The sequence below is a fragment of the Rhinatrema bivittatum genome, chromosome 7 (assembly GCF_901001135.1).
Source record: "Rhinatrema bivittatum chromosome 7, aRhiBiv1.1, whole genome shotgun sequence".
Taxonomy (NCBI): domain Eukaryota; kingdom Metazoa; phylum Chordata; class Amphibia; order Gymnophiona; family Rhinatrematidae; genus Rhinatrema; species Rhinatrema bivittatum.
In genome coordinates this window covers 153066335-153092692 of record NC_042621.1, presented here as the reverse complement: position 1 = coordinate 153092692, position 26358 = coordinate 153066335, and the positions used below count along the sequence as shown (strand labels likewise).

Here is a 26358-nt window from a genome sequence, read left to right as displayed (position 1 = left end):
CTTTAGTGAATACTGAAGTATTTGTTTAATATTTCTCATTTCTTTGTCACTCTCTACACATTGCTCCTTGTCACCTTCCAATTTCACTATACCACTTCTGACTTCTCTTCTTTCAATGATATATGTGAAAAATGTTGTCTCTCCTCATTTTGGGCATCCGATTGACCTTTTGCTTTTCTTATTTCTTTCTTTGTCTCCCTCAGTTTTGACGGATATTCTTCCCTGTGTTTTTTTTTTGGGATAGTTTATATTTCTTGAACACTATTCTTTTTGCATTTATTTTTCAGACACCTCCTTAGAGAACCAGATCGGTTTCTTGTTCCTTTTACGCTTGTTTACTTTTCTAACATATAGATTTGTTGCCTTTGCAATAACTCCTTTTAACTTGGCCCACTGTTGTTCCACCTCACCCATTTTCTCCCAGTCTTCCAGTTCTTCTTTCAGGTACATCCTCATTTTGACAAAGTCTGTATTTTTGAAATTCAAAACTTGGGTTGTGTGATTTCTCTGTGTCCTATTTGCAAAATCGAATCAAACTGTCTGATGATCTTTGTGCTCGATGAGCCCCTACCCAACATTTGAGAGCACCAGATCGAGTATAACACCCTCTCTTGTGGGTTCCATTACCATTTGTTTGAGCAGATCCCCTAGAAAGGCATTCATTATCTCTCTACGTCTTGCAGATTCTGCAGAAGGGGATGCGCCAATCCACATCTGTCAGATTAAAATCTCCAACAAGCAATCACCCTTCCTTCCCACTTTCCTTCCTTCCCACTTTCCAGTTCTTCTGTTTGAGTCAGTAGACTGTAGAGCACACCAGTAAAAACGGAAGCACCATCTTCTTTTTCAGGACAGTCCACAATGCTTTTTCTCCTCCGCACATCCCTTGCAATTCAGTTGCTTGTATATTGTTTTTGACATAAAGAGGCTGAGCTATTCCTCACACTTTTCTGTCCTCGCTGTCCATTATTAGCAAGTTATAACCCAGAATGGCTGTATCCCAATCATGAGAATCAGGAAAGCAGGTCTCCCTCATCTCTATCAGTCATCCTTTGCCCAGCGACTTCCCTATATTTTTAATTGGTGTACATGTTACATTAGTGCTCTTTTTTTCTCTCCTTTTTTGGATATATTTCTGAGTTGAGCAATTTAAATATTATCTACATTGCCATATATATATCTATATATATCTGGGGTTCTCCGAATACAGCTATTTCTATATTTTTGATTTCAACATTGCTTTTATCACAGAGGATTTTTCTTCAGTTTCAATGAGATATCCAGCACCGTTCATTGTGGTTACTATCAGCAACAGCAGAATATTTTGATTTTTGGACTTATCAATTTATTTTCAAAATTCATCCATTAACTATATTGAAATATTATCATGCTATTCAAGTTACCTGCCATCCGAGATTGACCGCCTGCAGTCCTTCTGCATTGTATTGACCGCCTGCAGTCCTTCTATTTGTATTGTGACTATCTTTTGAAAAAATTGCTCATGACCAAGTATATGTTTTTTGATGTGATTTGATATTTTGCATGTTATTGTTTATAAAAATTAAAAACAATTTTTTGCTATAAATTAAAATAAGTGCAGATTTTTAGTATATGGATATGAATAGTTTTCTTTTGCCTTTGTAACTATATATATATATATATATATGTGTATATATATATGTATGTGTATATATATATATATATATATATATATATACACACACATATATATATACATATATATATATATATATATATATATATATACACACACACACACACACAAACACATACATATATATATAATATACATGTTTTAGAAATCATGTCACAATGTCTGATAAATATCCCATCAGTGATTTTTGATGATAGACTGAAATACTTTTTAAAATTTCAATGCATGTCCTTGGTTACCACCTGCCTTTTAAGACACACTCAGGCCATTGCAATATCGCATAAAAAACGTGCATGCAAACTAAGTGCACATTTTTTGAACTTGCACACATACACCTCTCTGGGCACTCGATGCAATAAGCAAATGAGCTGCTGCGCTAAAAAGGACACGCATTGGGTAATTTCTGCATCACTAGCGCTCTGGATCAGATGCCCAGGAGATATGGCTGTGCGCCCACAACTGCCTGGCAAGAGCTCCCCCCCTACCCCCAGCAGGACTGTTCCCGATCCCCTTTTAGGACAGCCTTCTGAACGGGGATTAGTCCTTTCACTGACATGTGACAGTGACTAGACCAATCAGCAGTAAGTTAAGGCATGAATAAATTAATATTAAGTGCGCAACGCTTAATATTGATTTATTCAATCCTTCACGCTCTGCTGACAGGGGTTACAATCGGGCCAGACCTTGGGATGCTGCTTTCCGTGGTTCTCCCTATGAGTAACCATAGAAAACAGGATTTTATTTTTTTTTTGTTAAGCCCTTGAGCGCAGTATGCTTTTAATGCCAGCTCCCAGGCAGGCATTACATTTGCATCGCGCCTTGGCTGCGGGGCAATTTTTGGCATCACAGGGTGAGCGCTATTAGGTATACGTTTAATTGGACGCGCATTTTGGAAGGGCTAATCCCCGTATTGCATGGGGGTTACTTTATCGCATCCAAAACGCACGTGCAATGAGTTTTGCCCAGCGCGCTAGTCTGAGCACACTATATTGCATCGGCCAGAGTATGTTTTAAATGACTGCTGTTCTTGTCTGCATCCGCTTCTTAATCCAATCTTACTCCAATGTCCTCCAACATACTGCTTCCCAATAGTATCTTGCTATTCTGATACCAACATACTCTCACTCATGACATCACGATACTGTCAGAATTTCCTTCATCTCTTCTGTACTGTTAATCCTTTCTGCGATAGGCACCAAGGTGGCATGTTAGATTATTCTGTCCAGTGGTGGCTGTCATTTCTAAGACATGGGGTCTGAACGCATAATGGGACTGGTTTACCTCCTGGCTACGGAGAAGATACTGTTCGGGACAGGTGAACCCACTAGAAATAGCAGGATGCATTATATATTATACACAGAACTCTGCTAAGGCCTGAGCTTTTGAACCATGCCTCTGGTGATGATTGCCGATTTGGCGGATGATTACATTATTGTAATGTTGTTGTTGTTGTTCTGTTGGTAATTATTAAGTATATTTTATTTGTAAATCGCTCAGGCGTGAATGATTAAGAAATTGTAATAAATACAAATTATATGAAGTATTAGAGGCAGTATATGAGACTGGTACAATTGCTATGTTAAGATATTGACCATTGCTGTATATAAAGGCAGCTGAATCTCTTTTCACAGGTACCTCATGATTTGCTTTAGCATTCCCCCCCTATATGCTTTCATAAAGGAAAAAAAAAAAAAAAGAATAATAATATGGGAAATACAATATAATGGTCTAAGCAGCAGGGCTAGTGCTTCCATTAAGCAAACTAGGCAGTCTTCTAGAGTGCCAAAATTTGGGGACAGCAAAAATCCTACCAGCACAAAGCCTAGAGGGGTGCTGAGATGGAGCCAATATCGCTGAAGGAAGTGCTGTGCTGCTGTTAGAAGGGAACACTGTGCTGGAGCTGCTGCCAATAGGTAAGCTGGGGATGGGGGATACATGACCCAAGGTTTGCCTAGGGCACCAAATACTCTTGCATTGGCCCTGCTAACCAGTATCCCACCAAATTTGGCCTAACCAGATCTGAGCTATTGCTGCCTGGGTAATATAGCACAGTAGTACGAGCTGGCCCTGGGACAATGGGATGGGACACTATAGACCACCTGTGAATCTTAACGGATATACTGTTGGCTTTTTGCATGACAAAGGATACAAAGAGAGAGGGTGCGCATGAGACTGTTGATCTACTCACACTTTCATCCCTCTCTTTGCTTCTTTAAGACAGAGTCAGAGATCTGCCTCTGTCTGAGAAATCATAAAAAGTCCTTTATTGTACGAATACCTACCTTTGTGCATTTTATTCTACTAATTCTGTTGTCGCTTTGGAACTGGACTCATGACCTATAAAGTTCTGCCGAGACCCTGGCTTCACACTCGAGCCTGAGAGAGATGTAGAGAGATTTCTAGGGACAGAAAAGGACAAGAAACTGAGGCATTCCAAGAAAACATGGGACCCACAGGCTAACAGGGCCTCCTCCTCCTCACAGCATAATTAAAATCTGCTCACCGAAGTGGAAAAACACCAGGTCCCTCTTTAGGAAAAAAGCCTGTCAGTGAATTAATTGGATAAGATAAAAATAGACACTACAACTGGAGCCAAGGACCTCCTGGTTTCTGTTCTTTGCCTTGCCCTGGTCCCAGTAGAGCTGTTAAAGTGGCACAGTGACAGGAAGAGGAGGAGGGAGAGCAGGGATCCCACCAGACATGCTCTCTCTTCACCTAAAACTGCAGCTTTTTCTAAAGCAAAGCCTGAACCAAGGAAGGCTTCCTTTTCCTCACAGCAGACTTGAATTTTATAAGGAGTGGGAAAGCACTGCTGCTTTGGGACTTAAATAAGCAGCTGAGTTCATGTTGGTTGAAAATTAAAATTCTGACAGCTGCTGTGTAGATAGCATTATGCACTTTTTGATGGAGAAGACTATTTTTAATATAAAAATCCCCCCTCCACTTATCCACATTGCCCCTGGAAGCACAGGGGAGTGAGTATGTCACAAATGGTATCACAAAACCCAGCTCTCTCTCACAGATCTTTGTATTGAACCTAAAGCGTAAACAGAAAGTCCACCTAAAACATCTGCCTTGTGCTTTGACTTAGTTCCCCTTTACAAGCAATGGGAAAAACGTTTAAAGGCCATCTCTTACATGAAAACTAATAAACATGTATATTTTATAAGGGGAGGTTGGCACAATCTGAAAAACATGCAAGTAAATCTTCAGAGAAGATCTGAGAATAAGTACACTTAGGGGCAAGATTTTTAATCCTACGCGCGCGGGGTACATTTGTGCGCGCTACCCGGTGCGCACAAATGTACACCCGATTTTATAACATGCACGCACTGACATGTGAAAGTTATTGAGCACATGCGGTCTAAGTATCTGTTCAAGTAATGAACATACAGCCAGCAGATAAGTGCATTTTTTGAATGAAGTTCTCTACATAAATTCAGTGAAATGACTGTTTAAAGAGTGATATCTCAAAGTGACTGATGATTAACCAGTTTTAAGCACAGAAAAGTTTTTTTGGGGTGCTGGATAAGGAATGGCCGCTTAGATACACACATGATTTAAATAGTCCACTCGTAAGTCATAAGTAAGAAATACTTGAATTGTTAATTTTTTTTCTTACAAATTAGAGGGTTTTTTTTTTTATTTAGAACTACAAATCCCAGCATGCTTGGACTTAGGTATTTTGAAAACCAGGACTGGTTTAAAGTGTCACTAGTCAACTGATGTTGGTTAAGTTCAGTCTGCATAGGGCCCCTTCCTCCAACACACTTGTATTTTTCTCCTCCAATGCAAGTATAATCCTCTCTGCTGCAATAACTATCCCCTCCCTCCCATGGGCAGAAGGAGAGTAGTGCTTCTCACTTGCCTCTGCAGACTTCAGTCTGAAGGTGCAGAACTGAAGCCACTGAGAGGCTGGCAAGAAGGCTCTAAAAATTAGCTATCCTGGAATAGAGTTAGCATATGGCTCCATGATAGGAGGGAGAGGCTGATCCAATCCCGTTTTTCTTTCTTTAGCATGCAAACAGTTGAAGTTCCTGTTTCTTAAGAAATTAGAACTAGATGACCAAGTCCATGCCTACCAAAAGGTGGAAAACAGGGTTGGCTCAGCCTCTTCCTCCCGACATGGAGCTATGTGGTAACTGTTCAGAAGGGTTTGTTAATTATCACATGAACCTGGAAAGAGGGTTCTAGGTAACCTGGCTAGCAGAAAATAGCCTAATAATGAATGTAGAATGAAGAAGTTGGTACGTCTTGCATGTTCATACATCATCCTTAGCTCATTTCATACTACCTTGTTGAAGGAAGCATAATCTTGAAAGCCAATCCAAAAATATTAAGTTTATTTATTGCCAAATAATGAATTAGGAGCCAGGAGACTAGTTTAAGTCCTGTTGTTGTCACTCTCACTCATGGTAACATTAGGAGAGTCACTCTATCTTCCATTACCTCCAATGCTCATTTTCAGGCCGATGCAATACCTTGTGTTGCGACCAGCGCATGGCTTAACACGCGATTGGATGTGCGTCTATAACCCCCGATGCAACACGGGGATTAGCTCATCCAAAATGCGCATCCAATCAAGCGTGTAGCTAATAGTGCTCATCATATGTAAAGTACATGTAGATGAGGCTATTAGCTAATCCCGGCGATTAAAAAAATTCCCCACGCGGCCAATGCTCCCATTGCAACGTGGCAAATCTAATGCCAGCCTGGGGCTGGCGTAAAGGTCTGCCGTGCTCAAAGACTCATTTGAAAAAACAAAAACTCCTGCTTTCTTCGATTCCTCCTACTAGAATTGTCGCGATAGTAAGCAGGAGGAACCACAGAAAGCAGAATCATATAAAAAAAAAATACATAAAATTTCATAAAATATTGTGGGTGTATATTGTGCCGGCAGTGGGAGAAAATGGAGGCTCGTACTGAGCGTCCGTTTCCTCTCCCGCACTGACAACCACCTTTCCTGGGTACTTGATACAGAGGAGCTGCTAGGGACGCAGAGTTTCCCCCAGTGCCCCCTTTTACCGCAGCAGCTCATTTTAATATTAAATTGCGTGCCCAGGAAAGGCGGATCAGCGCGCGATAGGAAAGCACCCGTTTTACGGGCGCCGATATTGCAACGGCCTGATTGTATTTATCCTCCTGTCCTTCTCTAGAACCTCCCAATCTCTTGGAAGGGAGGAGAGGAGAAAGGGGAGCAGGAAGTAAGAGGGAACAGCTGAAACTACAGAGGGAGAAAGGGGAAAGGAAGAGGAAGCTGAAAGGAGGGAGGGGAGCAGAAAGAAAGAAAGAAAGAAAGCGGAGAAGTAGTCTGAGCAATTGCCCCTATTTTCAAGTAGACTCAGTAACTAAAAGACTAACTGCCCTGTTCTGCTTTTTGTCTAACTGGCAATTACTGTGAAATGAATGTGTGTGGCAGGAAGCAGTCATTGTAGCTAATTGCTCTTATAAAGAAACTTCCACAAGATTTCCAGAGGGCAAACCATAATGGGAGTTCCTAGAAAACCAGCAGAGTATCAACTCCCTGTATAAAGAGAGTAAACAAAGAACGATTACTCCAGACACCTGGGTTACTGTGGCATTTTCTTTCACTTCCCAGTGGCATTTCACATGGACCCCTGGAAACTGAGGGGCCAGATGTGTGCAGAGCACCACAGCACAGCGCTTTACATTTCCCTAAGCAGCCACCTGAACAACCTGCATGCTTTCCCGGGCTGCCCAGCGCTAAAATGGGACAGGAAAGATTGGATGCAAGCTTCCCAGCTCCTAATGCTTTCAGCAGTGGAGTTACGGTCACCTCTAAATTCAAAGAGGCAGAAAGATCACACTCAAAGTTAATTAAAAATAAAAAAAAAATCAATTCATCCAAATCTAAACACGCATATACTGGGATTTGGGCTCAGCCCAGGAGGTTCTCAGATTTTCCCCCCCTCTCTCTCTAGGGTATGGCTTTTACACAAGTTTTCATCTGCGTGCCGGTAAGACATACAAGAATAACTTCCATAAAACTAGAACCCTACATGGAAATGGAATTAAAAACCGGAAACTAATGCAATCACCTTGTTCCAGGAAGCTAAGGAAAAACAGTCAATCACAGTAGCAGGCATGTGGCTTGGTGGGAAGTGCCGTGTGCCTAATTTAATTTCATTTGAAGTTTGGGGGAGGTGGGGACAGGGAGAGAATTCTTGCTTGACAAGGCAGAAGAGGTAGAGAGAGATACGTTGCAGATGGATTTTAGGGCCTTCAGGGAAAGCTGCCTCCTGGGAAGTTCAGATTTTCCCGGCTGCTGTCCTCGGGGCAGCATACAGGGGGGGCTCTGCCTTGGAGAAAACTTCTTTCCCAGCTGCCTCTCAGCTCATAAGTATCTCAGAGGAAGGAAGGGAAGAGGGTTCTTATCTTTTGATACAATGATTGTTAATTTTGTTAACCACCTTTACTCCTGGGGCAATTCTGCACACAAAAATTGAAAATTCTGCAAACTTTATATTGGTCAAAATAACAATTTACATGACAGTCTTTAAGTAACTACATTTTAAATTATTACAGAAAAAAGTTATTAAAGTTGCAGAATTTTAAATATTTTGAGCAGAGTTTCCCTAGAAATTCACTGAAAGAGTGTCCTTTCCACATACACACACCCTCATACAGGCTCCCTCACTCTCTCTCTCACACACACACACACACACACACACACACACACACATCCCCTCATACAGGGCCCTCTCTCTTGCATACACACCCACACAAGCTCCCTCTCTCTCTCACGCATACATCCTCACACATGCTACCTATGTCTCTCTCTCACGCAGCCCTTCACACAGGCTCTGGCTCACACATACACAATCCCTTCACACAGGCTGGCACCCTCACATACACACGATCCCTTTTTCGTACACACGAGCTCCCAATCTCTCACACACATACACACTCCTTCACAATCTCCTCATATAGGCTCCCTCTCTCTGAAACCCACACTCAAGCATCCCCTCACCCACCCTCTCTTACCTCCCATGCTCTCTCTCTCTCTCTCACACCCTCCTGCTCTCTGTCACCCTCCCCACCCCCCTCTTACCAACCATGTTCTCTGTCACCCTCCCTTCTCTCACACACACATTCTCTCTCACCGGCATCCTCCCCCCAAGCTCTCTCGCAAACCCTCCTGCTCTCTCACCCTCCCCGACACACATTCTCTCTCACCGGCATTCCACGGGACACGCTCCATTCATGGTGAAGACGAAGGCCCGGCGTGCCGTTCGTGGCGAAAAGGGAAGGCCCCCCCGTGCCGTGAACGGCGTGCTGGGCCTTCATCTTCGCTGTGAACGGAGCGTGTGCTGCGGGACGTGCTCCATTCGTGGCATGCCGGGGTATCCTCTGCTATTTTCTGCGCAAAATTGCCAAATTCTGCACAGATGGGGAATTCTGTGCAAATTCTGCGTTCCGCAGTAGTGCAGAATTCCCCCAGGAGTATATCTTGGATGATCCTCGGACCAGGAAGGCAGTCTAGCTGTATGAACAAATGAGAAAGAAAATCAGGACTAAAATCAGTACTGCTCCCCCTCCCCTTTTAAAAAAAGAGAATAAGAGAAGGAATGGGATACTGTCGTAGTCCAGCAGGGAAGCAGGTGTGATTATAACATAAACCAAGCTACACCTAGAAAACCCCCTCCTGGAACTAAATAAGATCAATAAATTTATCGAGTTCAATAAAACATGTACCAACGAAGACTTAATTGAAATTCTTCCAGACTCTCTGAAAGCCCTAACTATAAAAGACAAACTCTGCCGTAAACTCCTGGATCAACATCAACACAGAAGTCGCCAAGATCAAATGCCCACTTATCAAGAAAGAAATTAAATCATCCTCCAAACATAAGGCCCCATGGTACACCCCCGAACTGAAAAATATCAAACGCTTATTAAGACAGGCTGAAAAGAAATGGAGAAAAACCCAACCCCCCAGCAGAAAGACAGATTCAGGGCCATACTATATCTATATATATATATATATATATATATATATCTATATATATATATATATATATATATACACAAAACTGACACTGAGAAAGCCAAACGTGAATTCTACGCTAAGAAAATACATAACTACCAATTTAATCCCAGGACCCTATTTGCATATGTCAATAATCTTACACAACCAATTCAAAACACACCCAGAAATGCCAAACAAACACCTGCGATGAACTAGCCCAATTCTTTAACAACAAAATTTTAAATCTAATGGCAAAGAACCCCAACGTGAACAATGAAACTACAATATTTTCAAGCACACCCAATGCTAAATGGACACACTTAGAGAATGTTGCATCCACTGAAATTGAGGCAATCATCCAAAACATAAATCCTGCTGCACATCCCATCGATCCCATTCCAATAAAATTCCTTAAACAAATACCTAACCACATTGCCAAAGCAATAGCTAACATAGTCAACCTATCACTGGATCAAGATATTTTTCCAGATAACCTAAAATGTGCCATCAAGCCAATCCTCAAAAAACCACAACTTGATGAATCCGATCCAGCAAATTTCAGGCCAATCTCGAATCTTCCTTTCATAGCTAAGATCCTTGAAAAAATTGTGAACCATCAACTCTCCGAACATCTGGACACCCATAATATACTAGTCCCGGCCCAACACGGCTTCAGGAAATCCCTCAGCACAGAAAAGCTTCTACTCTCCCTCTCAGACACAATCCTCAGAGGCCTAGACTGCGACCACTTATCTACTCATTCTACTTGACATCTCCTCAGCATTCGACACCGTCAATCACAAAATGCTACTATTCAGACTAAGAGAAATTGGCCTACACGGTACCATGCTCAACTGGTTCAACTCATACCTATCCAACAGATCTTACAAAGTTAAATTCAACGACACTGAATCCATGCAGATTCCCCTTCCACATGGTGTTCCACAAGGCTCTTCCCTATCATCCACTCTGTTCAACATTTACATGATCCCCCTATGTAAACTCCTAAACAAATTAGGACTTTCTTACTATGTATACGCTGATGATGTTCAAATTCTACTCCCAATTAAAGACTCTTGAGAATACCCTAAAACTATGGGATTCCTGTCTAGCTACAATAAAGCACCTACTTTCCCAGCTATCACTCTCTCAATCACAACAAAACAGAAATCCTATACATATCCAACAAACCCACTCCACTACCCTACACTGACCTCAAGTCATACCAACCAAAAAACCAAATAGGTCTCCATAATAAAGATCTAGGCATCGTCCTCGATAGCCAACTAAACCTCAAAAAACACATTAACAACATGATAAGAGACGGATTCCACAAACTCCAGATCCTAAGAAAACTCAAACCACTTCTATACCCCCAAGATTTTCGAACCGTCCTACAAGCCCTTCTTTTCTCTAAACTCGACTACTGCAACGCCCTACTACTGGGTCTCCCGAAACCACCCTTAAACCTATCCAGTTACTACAAAATGCTGCTGCCAGAGCTCTTACAAATAGCAAACGTTTGGACCACATCACACCCATCCTCAAAGAATTACACTGGCTGCCCATTCCACATAGAATCCAATACAAAGCCTTAACCCTCATACCTAAAATTCTCCACAACGACAAGTCTAACTGGCTGACTACTCCCTTGCCCTTCCACATTCCCCAAAGGAACCTTCACTCCACAAACACCGGACTCCTACCAATCCCATCCCCGAAAGTGGCGCACAAGGTATCAGTAAGGAAACGTGCACTGTCCCTGGCAGGACCCACCCTATGGATCAAGCTTCCTATGGAACTAAGAACAGATCCGACAACCCAATCATTCAAGAAAAACCTTAAATCCTGGCTCTTTCCCAAAGCATTTGCAGCAATAACGTGACCTCATCCTAAACCGACCTCCAACCTCAGACACTGAGAAAAAGAACATATGGTTTTCCCACAGAAACTCGATTACACCCCTCAGACCCTCTGTTTATACTCAGAACGACACATGACTCTACTCCCTACCAACCCCAGCTTGTCCCCGTTTCCCCTAGTCATTTCCTGCTAACTCCTTCAGTGCTCCTTAATTAATTCTATACCCTATGTTCTATATTTATGACTGTGCACAATTGTTTATCTGTAAAAAAACAAAAGGAAACTTTGAGATTTCCAACACCACTTTAGTTAACACTATAGTCTATATTCTTTATTTATGATTATGTAAAATTGTTTATCTGTAAAAGACAAGAGGAAACATTGAGGTTTCCAGCACCACTCAGTTCTCTGTAAACAGATGTGATATGTAAAATCGAATATCGGTATATAAAAACAAATAAATAAATAATTACTACGCCAGCCAATGAATATCTCCTGGCATACTCCTGCTCGCCTGCACCAACAACTCTTACCCTGCTTTCAATACAAACATGCCAATTCGATACAATGCGCCTCGCTGTGGTTGGATGCACATTTTGGTTGCATGTCCACAACCCCTTATGCTATAAGGGGATTAGCATGACCAAAACGCACCTCCAAACCCCCCACAAAGGTAATAGCGCTCATCACGTGCAAATGCAAGTTGATGAGGCTATTAGCTATTCTCCCCCCAATTCAAAACAAAATGTGCACCCAAAACACACATTTTAACCTGCAAAAATTAACGCCTGCCCGGAGCAGGTGTTAATTCCTGAGGAGCCCAAAAAAAACCCAACAGAAAAGCAGAAAAACACTGCTTCTCTGTTCTTTTTTGCTTCCTCTGACTTGATATCGTTGTGATATCACAATATCGTTGTGATATTAAGTCAGAGGAAACGAAATAGGAGAATTAAAAAAAAAAAAAAAAAAAAAAAAAAGTGTGCAGGCAGTCAGGTTAGGAAAAGGGACGCTCAAATAATGAGCGTATATTTTTCCTAACCTTATCGCCACCTGTCCCGGACGCCCACTGTCAAGGAGGCGCTAGGGGCGCGCAGTTTCCACGGCACCCGATTTAAATAAAAGGGGCAATGAAATAAAAGTACGTCAAAAGCGGGCGCTCAGTAGTGCCCGCTTTTCTAACGCACGACCAGGCACCTCTCCTGGGTGCGCGATGCAATATTTAAATGAGGGGGGGTCACACTGCCAAGGAGGCGCTAGGATCGACTGTGCAGTGGGTGCTAAGGAGAGGTCAACTGTCCGCAGGGTTAGGAAAGTGGATGCTTATTTTTACGAGCATTCTTTTTCCTAAACGGTGCACAGCCACGAGTTAGGAAAATGGATGCTCGTTAACAGAGCGTCCATTTCCCTAACTTGACCACCAGCACTTTTTTTTTTTTTTTTTTTAACTTTTGCTTTCTCCGACTTAATATTGCCACAATATTAAGTCAGAGGATGTACCGAAAAGCAGTATTTTGTGCACAATATTTTGGGCTGCTCAGAAATTAATGCCTGCACTGGGCAGGCATTGTGGATGCGCTAATCCCCTTATAGCATAAGGGGCTGTGGACGCTCGTCCAACTGCGGGTTAAACAGTGCGCTCGGCTGAGAGTACTGTTTTGCATTGGCCCCTACATAGGTCACCTGGGAGAGTTGGACTGGCGCGTGTTAAGGGAGCGGGCGCTCATGACTGAGCACCCGTTCAACACTCACTGACATTGCATTGGCCTGTAAGTGCACCAATAAGAGGGTGAGAGGAGAAGGAGGACATACCTTGTTTCCTGAAATCGCTTGCTGTTATCCCGGGGGTAAGCTGTTTAACTTGCCCCGACGGTTTGTGAGACCTGCAGCCAGCGACTGACGCCGCCGGAGGGGCGTGGCCAAACCCAGAAGTTAGTCTGATTTCTTTAATTATAAATTTGCATTATAGCAGCGCGCAGCTGCCGCCGGCGCACTGAAGCCCCGCGCGCTAAAGGGGCGCGCGTCTTCGGGCTTTGCCGGGAGTAGCCGGAAGTAGCAGAATATATACGAGGACTGTAACGTAAGTGTATCTATAATATCATATTAACCTCCTTCAGGTTTCCTCAAACTTCAAATCTCACCCTCCATCAAGTGACAACAGCGATAGTTTGCATTTCACATCAGATACTATCCTGCCCGGGACATTATATTTCCTATTGAAATTTTGTTTACTGATGAAATGCCACACACTAAGAGGAAGGCAAAAATAAAGCCTCCAATTGGTGTGATGACGGCAGACTCAGGCCAGAGATCAGTCTCTGAATGGATGACCCAAAATTCCCCAGGTGTGCAGACCATTGAAGGAGTATTATCAGAGCGGGATACGCTCCTTCCGGTCGAAGAAACATCTTTAAGCCCTGGGGCACCCGAAACACCACCTCCACCTGGGACAGTGGGAGTAATATCCCCAGAAAACCCAGGAGGCAATCAGGAAGGAATAATTCTGAAAAACACTGCTCTGGACAATATATTATATCAGGAAGAAAATGTAGATGTGATAGTAAATTTAGATCAAGGGATAACTCAGAAAAGTATCTCAAGTAAATTATTTCCCCTCCCAAGGAGATGTAGTACCCCTAAAGTAGAGAAACATGAAAAGAACAACCCTCATAAAAATGTTGAAGCTGTTATTAACTCTGATATAATGATTTCTAAGCCAGCTAATGTTACATTGGATAATGTTTGGAGTTTTTTGGTTAAGATGGATGCATCAATAAATAAATTAACTGAAATGGTTATGAAGAACACAAATATCTCAGTCCAAAATTCTGAAAAATTGGTAGAACAAGAAAAAGATATGAAGGAGTTAGATAAAAGAATATCCCAAGTAGAAAAAATTCAGAACCATCAGATAGTAGTTGAAACGGAAGTGTATAAGAGGATGGAAGGATTAGAAAATTCTATTAAATCATTAAATCTTAGAGTTAATAATTTTCCTATCATTAGGAAATTGAATCCAACAGAGTTGTTTAGAAACTATTTGATGCAAATCCTTGAGATCCCTGAAAAATGTCTCCCGATAATTGTTAGAGCTTTTTTCTTGGGTAAAAAGAAAAAGAAAGTAGAACAGGAACAATCAATAGATGATAAAGAGAAAATTGATGCATCCTTGGACCCAAAAATTGACAAGGAAAGTTCCTTGGATATTTCAGATTTGATACAAAAGTCACAAGAAGAACTTGAGGTAACATCAAGAGGTACTTTATTAGTTCAATGTGCCTTTATAACAGATAAAGATACGATAATGAAGTTTTTCTTTCGCAATCGCCAAAAAATGTTCTATGGACAGAAGATCTGGATATTTCCAGACTGTGCAAGAACTACACAACTGCGAAGAAAGAAATTCTTATTGTTAAGAAAAGACCTATTGGGAAGGGGTGGATCTTTTATATTGAGATATCCTTGTCGTTGTTTAGTAAAGCTGGAAGGGAAGAACTATATGTTTACAGAGCCAGAGGATCTCAGAAGCCTTCTTGGTAATTAGTTCACGGGTTTAATGTATAAGGAAGGTCATCAAATAATGCAAACATTCCTTAGAAAATGTTTTCTTTACTTTATCTAAGTATATGCTCCGCTATAATAAATGCTGATTTGTCACTATGATTTACCCTAACAGATGTTAAACAAAGGCATTTTCTATATTTAAATTAACCTAAGGATTTAATTTAGATGTATGTTTCCAAGATCTTGTCTTTCGTTGTATTTCCAAGTATAATTTTATTTATTGTATTAATGTTTGAAAACAATAAATAAATTAAAAAAAAAAAAAGTGCACCAATAATAGCTCTGTACTGCCACAACTCATATTTTGAAAAAAAATGACTAGAAATATCAGCTAAAAATGACTGTTATCTCCCAGAAAGTAACGATAAAGAATGCACTAACAATTCCCCCTCATAAGCATAAAAAAAACGGGGTTTCTTCCTTCCATTTGAATAAAACCCTTCCAGAAGGCGAAAAGCCCATCAATGTGATATTTTGGTAACAATTTTGTATTTTATTTTTTTTTTTTACATCTAGCTAAAAATGTGGACAAACTGATTTTTTTCAAACTCTTTAGAACATAAGAACATGCCATACTGGGTCAGACCAAGGGTCCATCAAGCCCAGCATCCTGTTTCCAACAGTGGCCAATCCCCAGTTGCACCCTTCCCATTCAGAATTATGCATTTATAATAATAAATTTCAAATGAGAGAGAACCTTCTGAGGTAAAAGAAACATCACTGGTGCCAACCAGAAACCCTGCAAAAAAATTAAATAAAGACACTTGGAACCCATATGGTATTAGGCCTATGGTAATGCATGTTAGGTAAGGATTTGGCCCTGGGAAAGCCATGTATTGAATTGTAGTTACAATATTGTAAATCTCCCATATCAAAACAGCCCTAACTGCCAGCACTCAAACTGTAAATGTCCTACTTATGAAAAGGCAACACTGTAAACATTACACCAGCTCCTAAAACACTAATATACTTCCTATTAGGAAAACAAAAAACAAACCACACTAGCAGAATACCTCACTTCTGTTACATGTATAGAACATAGACAGACCCTCACTAAATACAAAATAAAGAGATCATAAATTATAGACAGAAATGTGCAGACAAATACTGAACTGGAAACCACAAAAAGCCAGACACTATATGCAGTGCAACAAGGGAAAACAGAAACATTGCCACTCCTCACAAAATATCAAAACAATAAAATAAAGAAATATAAAACATCAATCATAATAGTAAAACCATACTAATTAAAATAAATATTTCAAAAAAGTTGACAAATTGAACGGCACCCAATAATTAAAAACTCATTTAAAACTTTTCCATATGGCAATAAAATATTTCAAAACAGCAGATACATTAAAGAATACCCAATAATTATAACTAACAGTGATTAATAAATCCCCAGCTTTCCATACCTGGGAACCTTTGATTTCCAGATGTTCTAAGATTGTCATGGATTAGTAAAGTGCTGGGGGGAGCTGTTTGTTGCACAAAAACGTTTTCCCCTCTCATGGTTATTCACTCTCTCACATGATCAATCGTACACATACATACACGCAAAAGCTTGTTCACACTATCACATGCTCATTCATACACACACACACGTTCATTTGCTTTCACATACTCAATTATACACACATGCTTGTTCGCCGTCTCATATGCTTAGTCATACACTCACACATGCTCATTTGCTTTCTCTCACAGACACAATCGCACACACATGCTCGCTCAATCACGCACACGCTTTTCTCTTTTACATATACAATTATACACACACAAATGCTTGTTCACTCTCACAATGCTCAATTATATACACATGCCCACTTATACACACAAACGCTCATTTGCTTTCTCACATGTTCAGTCATACACACACGCACGTTAGCTCTCACATGCTCATACACACACATGCTCCGCTCTCTCATACATGCTCAGTCATACACACACACACATTTCCTTGTTCTCACATGCTCCTGTGCTGTCTCTCTCATACACATATGATCAACCATACATATACATGCTCATTCGCTCTCTCTCTCACACATGCTCAGTCACAAACACACATACACGGTTCATTGCCCTCTCCCTCACACAAACACACATATATATGCTGCTTCTTTCTCTCTTTGCAGGCATGCTTCTGACTACAGGGGCCGAATGAGAGAGTTTTCTGTCTGCGGGCCACGCTGTTCTTAAATACAGGGGAGATAAGGAGGCCCATGTTACTTCATGGGCTGGCTCCTTCCGACTTCCAGGGGTGGGAGGTGGATGCTGCTTTGGTTGCTCCATGGGCCGCGCTCATTCTGACTGCTGAGGCGGGGTGGGAAACCGATGCAGCTGCAAGGGCAGTACTTCTTCAGGCTGCAGGGTGGGGCGAGAGGCCGATGTTTTGTTTTCGCAGCTCACGCTCTCCCTAAATGCAGTGGAGGAGGCTGATGCTGTTTGGCAGTGTGCGCTCCTGTCTTCGGAGGGTGGGAGGCTGATTCTGCTTCTTGCAGCTCTGCGGGCTCCTCTGCACCTGACTGCACATGGGCAGGGGGCAGCCTTTTTTTGTCCTGATTTGGGGACCACTGCCGCCCCGCCCCCCCCGGACTCCAGAAGCTGGTACAGCAGCTCTTCTCCCCCTGGCAGCTGAGCTCTTGAGGCACCAAAACTAATCAGTAGAGGGGAAGCCAGCAGATTGTCTGTCAAATTTTAAAAGTGATGGTGCCCCTCGAGGATGGCGCCTATGGCTGAGGCCATATTGGCCGTAGGGTTACTACGGCTCTGTGCATCACACAGACTTCTCCTTTCTTCTGCACTTGTATGTAGAGGGAATTGGTCCATTGTGATGGGTTCATGTGTGCCACCATCCCCTCTCTCCCTTTGCTTTTAAATTTGGCCGACACACCGGTGAGGCTTTCAGTGCTTTCCTAGCTCTTCTTTTGACCATACAAGTTTTTGTCATGTCCATATTGCCTGTCCTGAGGAGGCTGGTGCGCCACACACTATTTTTGTTATAGGTGTGCCTTGGGCTTGACAAGGTTGGGAAACACTGTGTGGTACAGCAAGAGAACCTAGATGCTTGTCCAACCCATTCATGAGTATGTTCCTGAAGATATGAGATGCCTATAGAGAAACTTGGGAATTGGTGCAATATGCTCTCTTCTAATTCCTATTTGTTGCAATAAAGCCTTTTTGGCAGAATTTACATCTAAGATTTCCAAGAAGTGTGGGTTGAATCTTTCAAGACTAGGCCTATTTGAGATAAAGAAGTTATATACTTTTGAAGAACTGTGGCCAAAATGTCAGCTGCCAACCACTGATTGCTATGGTTAATATCAGATCATGATAAATGGGATGGAACAATTCCCATATGAAGAAAGGCTAAAGAGGATTAGGGCTTTTCAGCTTGGAGAAGAGACAGCTGAGGGGAGATATGATAGAGGTCTACAAAATGAGTGGAATGGAACGAGTAAACGTTAATCAGTTGTTTACTCCTTCATGTCCAATTGCCTTGTCTGCTTACAATTGTACCAATTTCAAGGTGGTGGATTGGAGCAGACACTGGTTGAGTGAGATGACCAAGGGTAGCGTAAATAAAATTCACTTTGAGAGAATGGTGTCCAGTGGAGTTTCTCAGGGATTAGTTCTAGGACTAGCTCTCTTTGTGAGTGATATCGTGGACAATTAAAAAGTAAAGGCTGTCTTCCTGCAGATGCCATAAAGATCTGTAACAGAGTGGACACGTCTGCAGGATCAGAAAAAATGAAAAGTTATCTAAGAATGTTGAGGAGTCATCAAATACTTGGAAGTTATGATCCAATGCAAAAAGACCGTATTCAATAGTAGCTTGTGATTTATCTAATGTTTGGGTACTTGCCAGGTACTTGTGATCTGGACTGGCCACTGTTGGAAACAGTATACTGGGCTTGATGGACCCATGGTCTGACCCAGTATGGCAATTTCTTACGTTCTCTTTCAAAAAGTACAAAGACCAGGGGGACACACAAAGTTACTGGGTAATACATTTAAAACTAATAGGAGAAAATATTTTTTTTACTCATAAGAACACATAAGGATAGTTCTGTTCCAGTTCCGTTCCTGCTTCCTAGCCTGCTTGTTCCAGTGTCTTTATTAGTCTCCCCGGTCTTACCTCGGACTGTCCTTCTGGTATAGACCTCAGCTTGTTCCTGACCTGCCGCCTGCCCAAGACCTCAGTTTGCTCTTCGACCTTGCCTGACCTCTGGATCTTGACTCTTGCTTCGTCTATTCCATGTTACCATTGCTAATGGTAGTGGCTATTCTCTAAGTGAACTTAATAGCAGGTAATGGACTTCTCCTCCAAGAACTTATCCAATCCTTTTTTTAAACACAGCTATACTAACTGCACTAACCAACCACATCCTTTGCCAACAAATTCCAGAGTTTAATTGTGCATTGAGTAAAAAAGAACTTTCTCCGATTAGTTTTAAATGTGCCACATGCTAACTTCATGGAGTGCCCCCTAGTCTTTCTATTATCCGAAAGAGTAAATAACCGATTCACATCTACCTGTTCTAGACCTCTCATGATTTTAAACACCTCTATCATATCCCCCCTCAGACGTCTCTTCTCCAAGCTGAAAAGTCCTAACCTCTTTAGTCTTTCCTCATAGGGAAGCTGTTCCATTCCCCTTATGATTTTGGTAGCCCTTCTCTGTACCTTCTCCATCCCAATTATATCTTTTTTGAGATGTGGCGACCAGAATTGTACACAGTATTCAAGGTGCGTTCTCACCATGGAGTGATACAGAGGCATTATGACATTTTCCGTTTTATTCACCATTCCCTTTCTAATTCCCAACATTCTGTTTGCTTTTTTGACTGCCATAGCACACTGAACTAATGATTTCAATGTGTTGTCCACTATAACGCCTAGATCTCTTTCTTGGGTAGTAGCACCTAATATGGAACCTATCATTGTGTAACTATAGCATGGGTTATTTTTCCCTATATGCATCAGCTTGCACTTGTCCACATTAAATTTCATCTGCCATTTTGATGCCCAATTTTCCAGCCTCACAAGGTCTTCCTGCAATTTATCACAATCTGCTTGTGATTTAACTACTCTGAACAATTTTGTGTCATCTGCAAATTTGATTATCTCACTTGTCGTATTTCTTTCCAGATCATTTATAAATATATTGAAAAGTAAGGGTCCCAATACAGATCCCTGAGGCACTCCACTGCCCACTCCCTTCCACTGAGAAAATTGTCTATTTAATCCTATTCTATGTTTTCTGTTTTTTAGCCAGTTTGCAATCCACGTAAAAGACATCGCCACCTATCCCATGACTTTTTACTTTTCCTAGAAGCCTCTCATGAGGAACTTTATCAAACGCCTTCTGAAAATCCAAGTATACTACTTCTACCGGTTCACCTTTATCCACATGTTTAACAACTCCTTCAAAAAAGTGAAGCAGATTTGTGAGGCAAGACTTGCCTTGGGTAAAGCCATGCTGACTTTGTTCCATTAAACCATATCTTTCTATACGTTCTGTGATTTTGATGTTTAGAACACTTTCCACTATTTTTCCTGGCACTGAAGTCAGGCTAACCGGTCTGTAATTTCCCGGATTGCCCCTGGAGCCCTTTTTAAATATTGGGGTTACATTTGCTATCCTCCAGTCTTCAGGTACAATGGATGATTTTAATGATAGGTTACAAAATTTTTACTAATAGGTCTGAAATTTCATTTTTTAGTTCCTTCAGAACTCTGGGGTGTATTCCATCCAGTCCAGGTGATTTACTACTCTTCAGTTTGTCAATCAGGTCTACCACATCTTCTAGGTTCACTGTGATTTGATTCAGTCCATCTGAATCATTACCCATGAAAACCCTCTCCAGTATGGGTACCTCCCCAACATCCTCTTCAGTAAACTCCGAAGCAAAGAAATCATTTAATCTTTCCACGATGGCCTTATCTTCTCTAAGTGCCCCTTTAACCCCTCAATCATCTAACGGTCCAACTGACTCCCTCACAGGCTTTCTGCTTTGGATATATTTTAAAAAGTTTTTACTGTGAGTTTTTGCCTCTACGGCCAACTTCTTTTCAAATTCTCTCTTAGCCTGTCTTATCAATGTCTTACATTTAACTTGCCAATGTTTATGCATTATCCTATTTTCTTCACTTGGATCCTTCTTCCAATTTTTGAATGAAGATCCTTTGGCTAAAATAGCTTCTTTCACCTCCGCTTTTAACCATGCCAGTAATCGTTTTGCCTTCTTTCCACCTTTCTTAATGTGTGGAATACATCTGGACTGTGCTTCTAGAATGTTTTTTTTTTTTAACAATGACCATGCCTCTTGCACATTTTTTACTTTTGTAACTGCTCCTTTCAGTTTTTTTTCTAACAATTTTTCTCATTTTATCAAAGTTTCCCTTTTGAAAGTTTAGCACGAGAGCCGTGGATTTGCACACTGTTCCTCTTCCAGTCAATTCAAATTTGATCATAGTATGATCACTATTGCCAAGCAGCCCCACCACTGTTACCTCTCTCACCAATTCCTGTGCTCCACTGACAATTAGATCTAAAATTGCTCCCTCTCTCGTCGGTTCCTGAACCAATTGCTCCATAGAGCTATCATTTATTCAATCCAGGAACGTTATCTCTCTAGCGTGTCCCGATGATACATTTACCCAGTCAAGGTAATTGAAGTCTCCCATTATTACTGCACTACCAATTTGGTTAGCTTCCCTAATTTCTCTTAGCATTTCACTGTCCGTCTCACCATCTTGACCAGGTGGACGGTAGTATACTCCTATCACTATAGTCTTCCCCGACACACAAGGGATTTCTACCCATAAAGATTCAGTTTTATATTTAGTCTCATGCAGGATGTTTATCCTGTTGGCCTCTATGCCATCCCGGACATGAAGCGCCATACTGCCTCCTGGGTGCTCCTCTCTGTCATTGCGATATAATTTGTACCCCGGTATAGCACTGTCCCATTGGTTGTCCTCTTTCCACCATGTGTCTGAGATGCCAATTAAGTCTATGTCATCATTCACTGCTATACATTCTAATTCTCCCATCTTACTTCTTAGAGTTCTGGCATTAGCATACAAACATTTCAAAGTCGGTTTTTTGTTTGTATTTTCATTCTGCTTTTTAAGTGATAGGGATAAGTTAGAATTTTTTTAGCTCAGGTGAGTTTTTAGTTACAGGCACTTGGACTACTTTTTTTATTATTGGAACCTCACTGTCGGGATGCCCTAATTCTAATGCATCATTAGTATCCTTTGAAGATACCTCTCTCCGAACCATGCGCTGCTGAGCGACTGTCGGCTTTCCCCTTTGTTCTAGTTTAAAAGCTGCTCTCTCTCCTTTTTAAAGGTTAGCGCCAGCAATCTGGTTCCACCCTGGTTAAGGTGGAGCCCATCCCTTCGGAAGAGACTCCCCCTTCCTCAAAAGGTTCCCCAGTTCCTAACAAAACTGAATCCCTCTTCCTTGCACCCTCGTCTCATCCACGCATTGAGACTCTGGAGCTCTGCTTGCCTCTGGAACAGGGAACAGGGAGCATTTCCCTGAAGGTTCTGGATTTAAGCTTTCTACCTAAGAGCCTAGATTTGGCTTCCAGAACCTCCCTTCCACATTTTCCTATGTCGTTGGTGCCCACGTGTACCACGACAGCCGGCTCCTCCCCAGCACTGTCTAAAATCCTATCTAGGTGACGCGTGAGGTCCGCCACCTTCGCACCAGGTAGGCATGTTACCAGGCGATCCTCACGCCCACCAGCCACCCAGCTATCTACATTCCTAATAATCGAATCACCAACTATGACGGCCGACCTAACCCTTCCTTCCTGGGCAGTAGGCCTTGGGGAGATATCTTCAGTGCGAAAGGACAATGCATCACCTGGAGAGCAGGTCCTTGCTACAGGATCCTTTCCTGCTGCACCCGGTTGGTGCTCTCCAATCATGAGACCTTCTTCCTCCAAGGCAGCACCAGGGCTGCCAGTCTGAAGTTGGGACTTGGCTACTATGTCCCTGAAGGTCTCATCTATATACCTCTCTGTCTGCCTCAGCTCCTCCAGGTCTGCCACTCTAGCCTCCAGAAATCGGACTCGTTCTCTGAGAGCCAGGAGCTCTTTGCATCGCATGCACATGTACAACTTCTCACCAGTGGGTAAAAAATCACACATGTGACACGATGCAGAAGACTGGGAAGCCCCTCTCTTGCTGCTGGACTGCTGCCTTCATCTCAATTTTGATAAGTTCCTAGTTAAGTTTTAGGTTGCTATGGGAGTAGGAATGTGTCTAATGTCCTTTAAATGTATTAGTGAATTCACTATATGTCTGGTAGTGGCCTACCGGGGTCTGATCAAACTCTCAAAGTTTTTGTTGTTGGGTTTTTTTTTTTTGTGAAAGTGGCATCTGTCTATAAATTAAAGAATGAGCTAGGGGTGGGTTGGGAAATACAAACAGTCTAACTCAACATTTAACTCTATCTAAGCTCTCTCAGCCTCACCCTCTGAATATTCCACAACCTAGTACCCTCATATAAACAATGTAGCTCAGGTCTTTTAGAGCATCCTACTTTACTTGTTATACCCCAAAGTTCTTATGTTATTCCCTGTTAAAACTGCACCTCTGTTTTTAATGTATTGACCTCTGTTTTAATGTATCGAGTTGTTCGAATTGTAAACCGGAGTGAAGGCCAACACTAATACTTCGGTATAAAAAAACCTAAAATAAATAAATAAATAACTTCAGTTAGTCACCCAGAGTGACTCACTGCTCTCTTGATTAACAAATGTTGGTCCCTATTCAAACCAAATCTCACTACCTCAACACCTTTCCAAGGTGAGTAACTGAGCTGAACTTTTCAACCTTTTTACTTAGGTATACACTACTGCTAGCTTATTTCTAGCTTCTGGCTACTTTTGGGGGGGGGGGGGGTTTTGGTGTTTTTTTTTTTTTTTAAATACACTCAGTTCTGCAGACTTTTAAAAATAAACACACTACCTACTGCTTACTAGCTGCCTTATTGACTGACTATTTAAAAATACAAAAGTCTAACTTGTTTATTCACTGCCTTACTGACTATTAAAGGCACAAACACACTAAATAATATTCCCAAATAGTTAACTTTGCCCCAATACTTTTAAAAAAGACAATGTCCGAAGCAAAAACTTACTGATTCCTTTCAGCCACCAGCAAGGTGGTGATCCTCTCCTCTCACTGCTCCCACTGGAATGATATTAGTTCCCCGATTGCCTGCTGCACAGAACTGAAGGGGCTTATTGCTCTTATATCGGGCGCTCCCAGAGAGTTGTTCGCTGCAATCTGCTTTTTGTTAAAAGCGCCTTCAATTGTTATTTGCATTGGGGGGGGGGTGCGATTAAACTGCGGCACGAAACACGTCTCTGTATAGCGCTGCGTGTGCACTAGACACCTGAACAGCAATATTCAAACCTTCCCGACGGCACCCAAAGCCGCAACGTGTAACAAAATGGTACGGCAGCTATTCTGACCCCGGTGCAGGCTGACCACACGCAGAAGAGACTATTAAAAACACATACATCGCCCACACTGAATTAAACTTTCAGATCATTCTGACTTGGGGCTTTACTAATACCTTGTTGCCACGAACGTCACAAGCGGTGGGAAACGTGAATGCCAAACCAGAGCATTGGGTAGCGGTAGCGATGGTGGTGCCGGTGCTGCTGCTGCAGCACCTGTTTGTGATCGTTAAATGCCCCCGGCTCAGCAGCGGCTATCGTCATCGTCATCGCCGCCGCCTGGCCCGAACCAACTCCCCCTCCCGCAGCTCCGGGAAACGGGCTCTGCTTACCTAGTGCGAAATCGGCCGGCAAGTATTCCAGAGCTACAAACAAAATAGCAATCGGTATTTTCTTAGAATAGCACCAGTAAGCAGACCTGCTCTAACTTTTTTTTTTTTTTTAATTTTGGTCACTTTTCATGTCTCCTTTCGAAATCTTTCAAATCCAATCCGCTTATCTTACCTGGAGAATGTCGCACAGTTTAAGAGCAGATATTAACAGCAGCAAGATAATATAAGTGCTTGCTTTTCTTAAAAAAATAAACAAACTCCAAACCGCTTGGATAACATCTATTTGAAATTAGAAGTTAAAAACCCCCCCCCAAAAACTCCGAAGAAAGAAGGGAAAAGAAAGTGAGGAGGCAGTGCTGGGTAGGTGGGGTTTGTGCCTCTCCAGGTGATCCCCTCCCCCTAGGCTGGAGAAAGCAAAATGGAGCCTGTAAGCAGAAAAGCGGATCATCTCCCTCTGCTCTGCTGAAGCGATTGGCTGTCGAAGACCAAGCCCAGGGCTCCCTGCTGCCACCAGGCGGAGGTCCGCTCTATGGACTCTAAAGTGATGGCACAAAGACCGTCTTCTAGATTTTGGGATCGTTTCTGAAAATATCCGTAAAAAGTATTTCTTCTTTATGTAAACCACTGAACATGATGATGTCCGTTCATTAATGGACTTCTTCTCAGGGACTAATTAAATAATGTGAAGCAAAACCCAATGGGATTTCTATCAAAATGTAAATTCAAACATTGTAATCTACTAAGGGGAGACAATCTTTATCCTTTATCCTGGTAAGATTTAATCAGAGGTCCCAGTGAATTTTTTTTTTTTAAATACATTTTCCATTGTTAGAGTGGTGTGAAATTTCTCAGATATCAATGTCAGTGCAACAATTTCAAGTGAAAGAGCAATTACTCAAAATCCAACAAGTCTAGAATTGCATGGCATCCTAAAAAAACACATTTTATGACTCCATGACCAGCATGTGTGTGATAACAGTTGGTGTGTGGGGTGGGGGAGAAAGGAGTGTCCGTGTTATACAGTTGCTATGGAGCAGGCCTGGCACGGCCGGCATACCTGGGAGCTTTTGACTTCCAGTCACCCTGAGATTACCATGGATGGGGGATGGGGGGGGGGGGGGGTGGGTGCGGCAACTGCACAGTGGGACCAGATGCTCACAAATTTGCTCTTATAAACACTCTTACATGTTCACACTTACTTTCACGGCTCATTCTCTCACATGTCCATTTACAGCTTTACTTCTGCCATTCTCCCACCAAGACACACACACACTCACATCTCTCCCTCTTCTATACACACACATGGTCACTTGCACTCAGCTGTCTCCTATTCACCTACATACACTCTCAGATCTCTTCTTCCTACCAAATACACTCTCACTCACTCTCACAGACATTCTCTCTCCACCCCTTTCAAAACACACTAGTAACAGCAGACTAACTTGGGCTCCT

At 42.0% G+C, this 26358-nt stretch overlaps 1 pseudogene; it reads right to left on the bottom strand.

The window, feature by feature from the left end:
* The window catches only part of LOC115096186, a 58911-nt pseudogene extending 33554 nt beyond the window's left edge, over positions 1–25357 (bottom strand).
* Positions 25358–26358: the final 1001 nt, after the last annotated feature.